The 12,044-nt window shown below is 38.6% G+C and overlaps 1 protein-coding gene across 3 annotated transcripts in view; it reads right to left on the bottom strand.

The window, feature by feature from the left end:
- FAM184A (family with sequence similarity 184 member A) overlaps positions 1-12,044 on the bottom strand; it is a 119,511-nt gene that overhangs the window by 69,602 nt on the left and 37,865 nt on the right. The gene's annotated exons all lie outside the window — the stretch shown is intronic.

The raw sequence follows: 12,044 nt of genomic DNA, 5'->3' as shown, positions 1-12,044 counted from the left end.
ACTGCTTAAAGTCTGGTATGTTTTAAATGTAGACATTTCCTTTTCTAATTCCCTTACGCTCTGTTTTTAAATCTGATCCTTTTCACTCCTAAGTGGTCTCACAAAAATTCAATTAGCCCTTTTGTGTTCACCTATCAAATGCTGGGTTTTATTCACTGCCTAATTTTCCTTCTGCTTCCAAGCAAGCCAAATTCCTAGAGCCAGAGTGTTCTGAGTACAGGTCTTTCTTTGCATTTTCACCCTTGTGTTTTAATGATTCCGCTGAGATCTCCTCACCTAATTCCAACGACAACGTGTTCCCTTTATAGTAACACTCCCACTCTTTACGTTCCTTGATGTCTTTCGTTATAGCACTGGGGTCCAACAGACATACCCACAGCTGTTACTTAAGTCTTATTAGAGATGTGCCTACTTTTTTATGAAGTAAAAAAACATAAACATAACAACTATACACTCCAACAATCCAGAAGCTAAAAATCAGTGTCCTGGAACTTTGTTCATTTTAATGTGATCTTACTCTGGATTTAGAAATGAAACCCAGCACCAAATACATTTGCAATTACGCAGGCGCTTCCCTGGTGGCTCAGATGGTGAAGAATATGCCTGCAATGCAGGAGACCCAGGTTCAATCCCTGGGTTGGGAAGATCCCCTGGAGAAGGGAATGGCAACCCACTCCAGTATTCTTGCCTGGAGAATTTCACGGACAGAGGAGCCTGGCGGACTACAGTCCATAGGGTCACAAAGAGTTAGACACGACTGAGCAACTAACACACGTAAGGATAAAATACATACCAGATTTCAAAGCTTAATACAAAGCAAGAATGTAAAATGATGATGCAGAAGTGGCCCTTTTTGTGGAGAACTTGTTTATGCAGCCTGAGGCAACTGAGATGGAGCATCTGGCTCTCCACAGGTCCCGGGCATTCCAGATCCTGCTGCTGAATCTAGGCTGGCACCTGCTAGGCCTGCAGCTACACTGGCAGAAGGAAGAATTCACCCTGGAGTTACCCCACTGCAAGGACTTCACTCTCTCTGTACAGGGCTCTGTCTTAGACACCCAGTTCCCTGACCGTACTTCACTGGGCCTGCTGCATCTATTTTCTTACAGCATGAATGACATGCAATAATACCAAAGGAAAACAGACTGAGAGATGGCAAGATACCTTCTGTCTGGCCGCAACTACCCTTTCTCCTACAAGGACCACAGGAAGCTAGGTGCACAGAAGGGAAATAAAAGCTTATTCACAGTGTCTCTCTTTTTTTGAATAAACCTAATTTCAAATTCCAAGTTATGTTCCTAATGAGCTAACACAGATCCCCATGGAAGACTCCTTTCATTTACACATTTAATCTTAAAGGTAGCCTACAACCAAGAAAGCTGGGTGGTTTCCTATTCCCTTCCCTCAAGGTGATACCTGTCTACCACACAGATGCAAAAAAGACTGGAGGGGGCACTATGAAAAAAGACACCCACTGGCCAGAGAGAAGTCCATCTGCCAGAGGGCCTAAAACAGAGCTGGTCTAGGTCATAGGTTGCAGACCTTCCTGGGGCATGTCTCCATGCATTCCCTCTTCATCTTACTAAGTGTGTGGAAGAAAAGAGATCATCCAAGGAGACGCTATTCCCAAAGAAAACAAGTCACACATTTTCACTATGCTTGAAATGATCTTGAAAAGGACCAGACTAAGGAATATAAGGAATATATAAGGAATCCTATATAACTGGGGATGAAAAGGGAGAGGGCAGCAATATGTGAGCTTCCCCCTGACAACTATTTATTGAAATGCCCTTCTCTTTTTTTTCTAATTTAATTTCCCTCTGGTCTTTGAGAGTCAGCTCAAGTTCTACCAATTTTAATAAGTCTTCCAAGACCACCCACATCCATGGAATTTTTTTTCTTCATACCCAATGTCACTATTTCCTTACTACCACTCGTTCCTAAAACTCAGTAAATGTTAGATTGGTTAGATTTGGGGGTTCCTGACCAGAAGGCTGGACAGTTAGGTGACAATGTTAGAGAGCCCAGAAAAGTAGCTGAAAATTACAAAAAGCTCAGGAGCACAAAAATGTGAATAAAAAGGTGAAATTAAAGGGGATAGAGGTTATGAATTAAAGCATTAAATTAAAACAGAATTTAAGAAAAGAAAACAAAACATCTGATAAGTAATAGGGAAATATTATGGTGAGGCTTTCTATTTCATTTTATATTCTAATGCAGGGATGAGCAAACTACAGCCTGCAACCCAGATATGGCTGCTGCTTGTCTTTGTAAACAAAGTTTTATTGGAGCAAAGCTGTGCCCACTCCATCATGTGTGCCTACAGCTGCTTTCCCACTGTTGTGGTAGAGTTCTAAACTATACATAGTTCTAAACTATACATAGCTATCTTACCAGTCAAAACTGGCAGTCAAAAAAAATTTTTTTAATGATTTTGCACTAGCTTTGTTTACTCTCTACTAAACAGTCCAGGCTTCGTACCATACAGAGAGAATACCAATTATGTGATTCTGAAAATATATTATACAAAATAAATATAGTATCATACTGAAGATACAAGATATATTTGTATCTTCCAGGAAAAGCAATGTTAAATTTCTAAAAATTGACAAATGAACAATAAAAAGATGCCAAGTACAATAACAATTAACAGTGCCAATAACAGTTGTACTTATGCCAAGTACAATTAGCAGTGCTCTCATAAATAATTTAAAATATACTACTATTTAATTATATTATTTTTAAATGAGTTAAGTACCTTAACTATACAAAGTTTTCCAATTGCTCGCTTTTCTACATAATTGCATTTATTAGGTAACTGATTACTAGTATGTTTCTCTGATTAAATACTATTTCTCAGACAAAGGTAATACAGATGGTTCCATGTTCTTTGAACACATAGAAGATATATGACTTGAAGTAACAGAATGGACTCAAATTGAAATTTTGACCCTAGGTAAAATAATTTCTCCAAGCTTCAAGTTTCTCAGTTAAATGGGGATCATACTTATTCTACCCTAGTGATGTTGTTATAAGGTCAACTTATCACTGACATTTTAAAATGATGTTATATAAACCTTTTTAAAAAATATATAAAGCATTTTAAGACATGGAGGCCTCCTTATTAGTTATATCATTTATTTTTCAGAGAGAATGAGACTAATTTTAAAAGAAACTTCAGTAAGTGATCATAATCATCCATAAAATTGGCTATCATTTTTCACATAGGAAAAAGAAATTTTCTAACGTCTCTTTTCATAAACTATTTTAAAAGACATTAAGAGCCATTTGCAATTTTTCTGGAACTATGAACATTCATGGAATGAGATAGTACAATCATTTCCGCAATTTCATGCAATTTCACAGTTCCATTTTATGCCAATAATGCAAAATTTAACTATACATCCCATGATGAATAAGCAATTTTGAGTAATTTTTATTTTTTCTATGAAGATTTTCAGATAATCTTGCCTGCAGATAAAATAAGAACAATTCTAGATCCCAGTTTTTAAAATGCTACTCCAGCTCAGTCATTCAGTCGTGTCCGACTCTTTGTGACCCCATGAATCTCAGCACGCCAGGCTTCCCTGTCCATCACCAACTGCCGACGCTTACTCAAACTCACGCCCACTGAGTCAGTGATGCCATCCAACCATCTCATCCTGTCATCCCCTTCTCCTCCTGCCCTCAATCTTTTCCAGCATCAGGGTCTTTTCCAATGAGTCAGCTCTTCGCATGAGGTGGCCAAAGTATTGGAGTTTCAGCTTCAACATCACTCCTTCCAATGAACACCCAGGACTGATCTCCTTTAGGATGGACTGGCTGGATCTCCTTGCAGTCCAAGGGATTCTCAAGAGTCTTCTCCAACACCACAGTTCAAAACATCAATTCTTCGGCGTTCAGCTTTCTTTATAGTCCAACTCTCACATCCATACATGACTACTGGAAAAATCAAAGCTTTGACTAGATGGACCTTTGTTGGCAAAGTAATGTCTCTGCTTTTTAATACACTGTCTAGGTTGGTCATAACTTTTCTTCCAAGGAGCAAGCGTCTTTTAATTTCATGGCTGCAGTCACCATCTGCAGTGATTTTGGAACCCCTCAAAATAAAGTCTCTCACTGTTTCCATTGTTTCCCCATCTATTTGCCATGAAGTGATGGGACCAGATGCCATGATCTTAGTTTTCTGAATGTTGAGTTTTAAACCAACTTTTTCATGCTACTTAGGTAAAAACAAATCTCTAGGTAAAATGCTACTTAGGTAAAAACAAATCGCGTCTGAATAGTTCTCACTGTTGACTGCCATGAATTGAATTGTGTCTCCTCTCCAGCCCCACAAAAGCCATATGTTGAAATCCCTCACCCCCAGTATTACGTTACATGGAGATAATGAGAGGTAATGAAATGCAGATGAGGTCATGAGGATGGGGTCCTCAGGGTAGGACTTAGAGCCTTTATAAGAGACATAAGAATACTTGCTTCTTTGCTCTGACTCTGCTACGTGAGGACACAGCAAGAAGGTCTACGATATTTTGTTACCATTGAAGGAGCAAATACATTGGCAATATAAACATGTTCTCACTAACAGCTAACTCATTAGTAATAAAGTATGTTCACTGAAAAGTATATAACCTTAAAATATTTTAAATGAACCTCAATTGCCACATATTATATACAACAGGTGTAACACTGCTAAGGTGAGGGAATCACTCAATAAAGGATGATACATTCACACAATGTAACACCATGAAACCACTGAAGAGCACATCTCATTGAGGAGGATATTTCAAAGAAAAAGCTTTTAGTATAAGGTAAATACACGTGTTACTATATACAGTTAGAGCCAATCTTATACAGAGAAAACAATGAGTGTGCATGTGTGCAGATACATATTTCAACTGTTTTTAATATTTTAAAAGATTTATTTATGGATTTATTTATTTTTGGCCGTGCTGGGTCTTCGATGTTCTGTGGGGCTTCCTCTAGTTGCTGAGGGCAGGGGGTGGGTGGGCTACTCTGTAGCTGCAGTTCTTGGGCTTCCCAAGGCAGGTGACTTCTCCTGTCGCAGAGGACAGGCTCCAGGGCGTGGGGGCTTCGGTAGTTGTGGCGCGTGGGCTCAGCAGTTGTGGCTCGGGGGCTTAGTTGCTCAGTGGCATGCGGGATCATTCAGAAACAAGGATCAAACCCATGTGCCCTGCGCTGGCAGGCAGATCCTCAACCACTGGGCCACCAGGGAATCCCCAGATACATATTTAAAAGTGTGTAAGTAAATTAACCAAATTTTAACTGAGGATATTAAGTATGACTAAACCTTCTGTAATGAATGTATTTTACTATGATAATCAGAAAACAAACCATTTAAAAAGATTAACACTAACAGTGCTAAACAAATGAATCAATACTCAAAATGCCTTAGCTGTAGATAAACAAAACAATGAAAATGAAAACAGAAAATTAAAGGAACATTAATCACCAACAGATACCCTTCAAATCGGAGAAGGCAATGGCAACCCACTGCAGTCCTCTTGCCTGGAAAATCCCACGGACAGAGGAGTCTGGTAGGCTGCAGTTCATGGGGTCGCGAAGAGTCGAACACAACTAAAGCGACTTAGCAGCAGCAGCAACCCTTCAAATCTCCTTACAGATCACTAACATAAAACTGATTTATAAAAATTATCCTTAAACTTCTCCAAGAACATTGAACACGAATCATTATAGCATTACTTATTTAAAAAAACAAACATATATTTTGAGGAAAATGTAAAAAACTCAATTACCTAAAGTTTAATAGCTCATTAGCAAATCTTTAATGGTCAATTCCTACTTCATTCATTCTTCCCTTCAACAAAAACTTACTTCACACCTGCCACACGCCAAGACCTGTAACTGGCCCAGAAGGCAGAGCAGCGAACCGGATCGTATGGGCAGTGTCGACTCTTGCAGGGTAGTGGAGCCTGACCTTAAAGACATATTCACCCAATGAGTCAAAGTGAAATTGTGTTAAGTGTTACAAAGGAGAAGAAATAAAAAATGGGTCATTGCTGGGGTACGAGAGAGGGTGGTAATGTATGAGTTTTCCCTTATTCTGAGTAAAATGCTTACTTTCACCAGAATCTTTTTAAAAAAAAATTTATTGCTGTACAATTGATTTACAATGTTGTGTTAATTTCTGCTGTATAGCAAAGTGATTCAGTTATACACACACACATTAGAGTGTGAGTGTGTGTGTGTGTGTGTGTGTGTGTGTACTCTTTTTCATATTCTTTTCCATTATGGCTTATCACAGGATGTTTAACCAGAATCTCAGTCAAAATGTTAAGGACATTTTTACCAGAACCTCTTTTAGTCAAAATGTTAAGGGGAAAGCTATAGAGATAGAAGGGTCACAAAGAATCGCACACGACTGAGTGACGAACACACACACTGAGACAGAATAACGGGGTGAAGGAACCTAAAAGTGACAGACACATTGATGGGTAAGCATGGGACTCCGTGAAGAGAAAGACGGGCTCTGGCATTGGAAAGGTTAGACGTGGTCCATACTGCTGAGACACTCATAGTTGCTGAGCTGGACAAGATGCAGAGGGAGAAACTACTGAGAAAGAGCGAAGGAGACCAAGGGCTGGGTCTTGGGTGGGGTTCAGAGGAGGAGGCTGAGGACAGGAAGACAGACAACGTGCTGAGAGAGATGGGCTAGAGTGGAAGCCGGGCATCACAGTGCAAGGTGCACGGGAGGGGCAGGGGATCTGGTCAAAGGCTGCAAAAAAATCAAGAAAAATGAAGACTTGAAGCCCCTGCATTCAGAATGCGTATCTCTTTGAGAGAGCACATTCGGTAGAGTGGTAAGGGCAGAGCAAGTGGACAAGTGGAGAAAGTGGACAGTGAGTGAAGGGAGGCAATTTAGCTGGTAGAGGGAAAAAAATAAAAACCTCCAAAAAATAGTTATTAAAAGAAAGGAAATACAGAGGGACAACTAGAATGATGGATTTGGAGGGAGCAGAGTCCTGTCAAGGGAAAGGTTTTTTTTTTGTTGTTGTTTTTTTAAAGAAGAACTGAAAATGTAACCTAGGGAAGGGCTAATTACTGCACCAAAGTCATGGAGAAAGTTTGAGGCAAGGCTTTCCTGACACAGGTGGACAGACTGGCATTGATTGAAAAATAGGGAAAATGTCCTCCCAAGAGAGCAAGGGTAAAGACTGGGATTTGAGCTGGAAAGGAAAGATGGGCAACTCCTGTCTGATGGCTGCATACTCCTCCGTAACAGACAGATGAGACTCTGTTTCTAGAATGCAGAAGCCATCAGCAGCTTTTCTCCACTGACCATGGGCTTCCCTGGTGGCTCAGAGGTTAAAGCGTCTGCCTGCAATGCGGGACACCTGGGTTCGATCCCTGGGTCGGGAAGATCCACTGGAGAAGGAAATGGCAACCCACTCCAGTATTCTTGCCTGGAGAATCCCATGGCTGGAGGAGCCTGGTGGGCTACAGTCCATGGGGTCGCAAAGAGTCAGACACAACTAAGTGACTTGACTTTAACTTTCTAACATTGGTGAGCAGCTCAGTCAGTCTTCCCAGTATGTCTGCCTTAGAACAAACTCCACCTCACAAGGACCATGAGAAGACCCTTGTCATCACTGCTTCTCCAGGTAATGTTTTTCCTTTATTTCTTGCTTATTCAGAAATTCTGGGTATTTGTTCACTTTCCTTTTCTGATCAATGCCAGAGACAGACAGACCAATAGAACGAGAGAGAGGAGGGGAGAAAGAGAGACAGAGCAAGAGAAAGGGAGGGAGCGCACCCTCAGAGTATATAAGTACTACATGAGGCACAAGAGAACTTACAAAGTAAAAAGGAGAAATCTTAGATTCTCCTTTCTGAGAAAAGCTGCTGATGGCACCTGCACTCTAGGAACAGGATCTCATCTAAATTTTTTTAAATGTCTGATACAATTAACCTATGACAAAGAATATATAATGGGGAAAAGAGCGCCTCCTCAATAAATAGTGTTTGGAAAACGAAAACTACACGCAAAAGAATCAAACCAGACCACTTTTTCACACCATATACGAAAATAAAATAAAAATGTATTGAAGACTTAAATGTAAGATCTGAAACCATAAAACTCCTAGAATTAAATGTAGGCAGTATGCTTCCTGAGAGCAGTTTTAGCTGTATTTTTTTGGCTATGTCTCTTCAGGAAAGGGAAATAAAAGTGAAAATAAACAATTGGTACTACATCAAACTAAAAAGCTTTTGCACAGTGAAGGATACTCAACCAAAAAAAAAAAGCAGACTACTGAATGGGAAAAGATATTTTCAAACAATATATCTGATAAGGAGTTAATATCCAAAATGTACAAATAACTCACACAATTCAACATCAAACAGATAACCCGATTAAAAGTGGGCAGAAGATCTGAAGAGACATTCTTTGAAAGAAGACATATAGATGGCCACAAAAAGATGCTCAATGTCACTAATCGTCAGGATATGCAAATCAAAACCACAACGAGTTATCACTTCACATCTGTCAGAATGGCTATTATCAAAAGACAACAAATAATAAGGTCTGATGAGAATGGGATTGGCAGCAGGAGGAGAAGGGGACGACAGAGGATGAGATGGCTGGATGGCATCCCCAACTCAATGGACATGAGTTTGAGTAAACTCTGGGAGTTGAAGATGGACAGGGAGGCCTGGCGCGCTGCAATTCATGGGGTCACAAAGAGTCGGACACGATTGAGCAAATGAACTGAACTGAACTGAACTGATAAGAATGTGGGGAAAAAGGAACCCCTGAGCACTACTGGTGGGAATGTAAACTGATTCGGTCACTACGCACAAATGCACAGTGAAAATTGTATGAAGGTTCCTCAAGGATTTAAGAATTGAACTACCATGCAATGCAGCAATTTTACTTCTGAGTATTTTTCCAGGAAAAAAAGAAAAACCACTAATTCAGAAAGATATATGCACCCCCATGTTCACTGCAGCTTTGTTTACAACAGCCAAGTTATGGAAGCGACCTAAACACCCACCAACAGATGAATGGATAAAGAAGATGTGATTTTAATAAAAGATAAAAAAAAAAGAGAAGATGTGATATACATACATACCCCCGCACACACACAATGGAATGTTAGCCATAAAAAACAAAATCTTTAAAACAATTTTTATTTTATATTGGAGTATAGTTGATTTACAATGATGTATTAGTTATAAGTGTACAGCAAAGTGATTCATTTATATAAGTTTCTATTCCTTTTCAAATTCTTTTCTCATTTACGTTATTACAGAATATTGAGCTGAGTTCCTTGTGCTATACAAGAACTCCTCGTTGGTCATCTATTTTAAATATAGCAGAGTGTACATGTCAGTCCCAAACTGCCAATCTATCCCTCTCGCCCTGGTGATTGTTAAGTTCCTTCTCTACGTTTGTGTTGTTTCTCTTTTGTAAATAAGTTATTTGAAACTTATTTACAAAATGAAATCTTGCCATTTGAGACAACATGGATGGACATAAAAGAATATCATACTAAGTAAACTAGTCAGACAAAGAGAAAAATCATTATCATTTCAATTATATGTAGAATTTAAAAAAACAAAACAATGAACAAATAACAAAACAGCAACAGACTCATAGATATAGAGAACTAAGTGATTGCCAGAGGGGGGATGATGGAGAGAGGAGTGAAATAGGTGAGGGAGATTAACAGGGTTAACTTCCAGTTACAAAATAAACAAGTCATGGGTATGAAATGTACAGCATGGGGAATACAGAAAAGAATATTGTAATAATTTTGTATTATATCAATAGTAATAGACTTAACATTTCGTGATCTATAGGAATACCAAATAACTATGTTGTGTACCTGGAACTAATGCAGTGTTGTAGGTCAGTTATACTTCAATTTAAAAAAAAAAAAAGATCGCATACATTTTAAACAAAGGAAGAATACATTCCTATAACTCTGTTTTTATTATTAAGCTCTCAGATATAATTACCAAAAGGTTACTTGGTCCTTAAGGTACCCAAGTTAAATATCGAAAAGAGTTTCTCAAACTTCTCAGAAACAGTGGGTTACTGACCTCGGCCATGCAGGGTCTGTTGTGTCTGTTCTAGAGCGAAGACACAGCCGGGAGGGCTCTGTACCTCAGCTCACACTCAGCAGTGCTCCCAGATGAGCCTTACAAGTAAATGTTTCACCAAGTATTAAACATAACTGATGAGCTCTAAGTAGCTTATTTAAAGAATCTAATGTTTCTATAAAATGGATCACAGCTTGGTGTCTTGAATATTATTAACATCCTTAAAGGCATGTTAATAAAATGTGTTTAAATGTGTTTTAGAGATGATGAAACTGCACAAATCCATCCATATTTTCTTACTTATTCTATTGATGATCAATAATAGCATATATTTATGCTACCTAGATCATAGGTTTAATCACTACAATGTAGGAAAATGAATTGAGCCCAAAAACTAGTCTCAAGCAGCTTCATGCTAGCAAAATGAGGGGGATTAAAGGAAACAAATCAAATGAGAAAGTCACAAGTGACTGACCATTCATCCAAGGGAAAAAAAGTAAAAAGCAACACCCAGAGAACATCATTTTAGTGTAAAATGAGGGTCAGAAAGAAAAAACAATCCAAACTCATTCATCACCAAGCATGCTGCACGCATGCACGTGTGCACACACACACATACACACCTTTCTTTCTTCTAAACTACCTGAAGATAAGCTCCAGGTACTTGTCACCCCTAAGTACTTTAGTATACATTTCCTAAGATCAAAGACAACAACACTGTTACACCCGAGAAGTTAAACCTGGTGGAATGATAGCTAGTACACAGACTGCATATTCAAGTTTATCAAACTATTCCAATAGTATAAAATTTACTATTTTATTTACTAAAATTTAGTGGTTCTTCTCTGTAAGTGCAGATCTAATCAAGGATCCCACATTGAGACTTCAGTCTCCTTTAATCTGAACACTGACATTTCTGAAGAGACCAGGATGGTTATCTTGCAGAATACGTATGACAAAGACTCATAGGATTATGTCAAGCTCCTCTTTGTGGAAATTTTCTGTTGTGTTTTCTCAATCCATCCTATTGATGACTAGAGTACTTATTACTACATTATGAGAGCACATTTATCAGTCTGCTTGTCAAATACTGCTCTTCCCCCATCTTCTTCCAACCCGCTGTTCCTCTTTTATGACGTCCTACTCAGCTTAAAGATGAGAAAAAAATGACAAAACAAACTTAATTTTGTCCAAAAAGGTTTAGTCCCTATGAAAACCTATCCTACCAGTATGGGACAAGCCCTCCATGTGGGCTGGCATGCATCATAAGAGCTGCCCCTGTGGGCTACTTGCCCAAAGACCAGGCTTAAACTGCTCGTAACTTCCCAAGGGACTTTTTAAAGAGGCTGTAAAGAAACAAGGCAACTGGCAGACTAGGTATTTAAAGAGAATGCTAACAGTCTTTTGGAATATGATATGAGATGTAAACCTTTTAACCCATATTCTCACAAAATATTAAGCCACATATTCATTTGCTATTAATAACTATGGAACTGGATTACCAAGAAGATGCACTGAAGACCTGTAGTTCAAGGTCGGTGGAAGGGGAACAGATGCTACCCACAAAGAGCAGGTAAATCCTGGCAATGAATTACTTAACATTTTTCTTTTCTTGGTCTAGTTTCTTTTGTTATAAGTTTGAAAAAAAAACAAAACAAAGGATGTTCTCCATTCATTATGTAATCAAATTAATTCCAACAGTAGACTTATGTCCAGATAAAACATTTATGAGGCAGTTAAAAAAAAAAAAAAAACTCATTTGGATTTATTTAAGCCAAGGGTATTGTAAAACCCTAATTTTAAAAGAGCTTTAAAATCCAATTGCTTTGGGGAAAAAAGCTACTTTTAAAGATATGCTTGCTTTCTATGCATTTCTATAATAACTGTTAGAAAAGTCTTTTTAAAAATATTAAAGTCTAATAACATGGAGGTATTTTCCTCAATGGTAATAGAGAATA

This window comes from Dama dama, chromosome 28 (assembly GCF_033118175.1).
Source record: "Dama dama isolate Ldn47 chromosome 28, ASM3311817v1, whole genome shotgun sequence".
Lineage (NCBI taxonomy): Eukaryota > Metazoa > Chordata > Mammalia > Artiodactyla > Cervidae > Dama > Dama dama.
The sequence above is the reverse complement of the archived record's forward strand: the minus strand, read 5'-3'. Positions and strand labels throughout refer to the sequence as shown.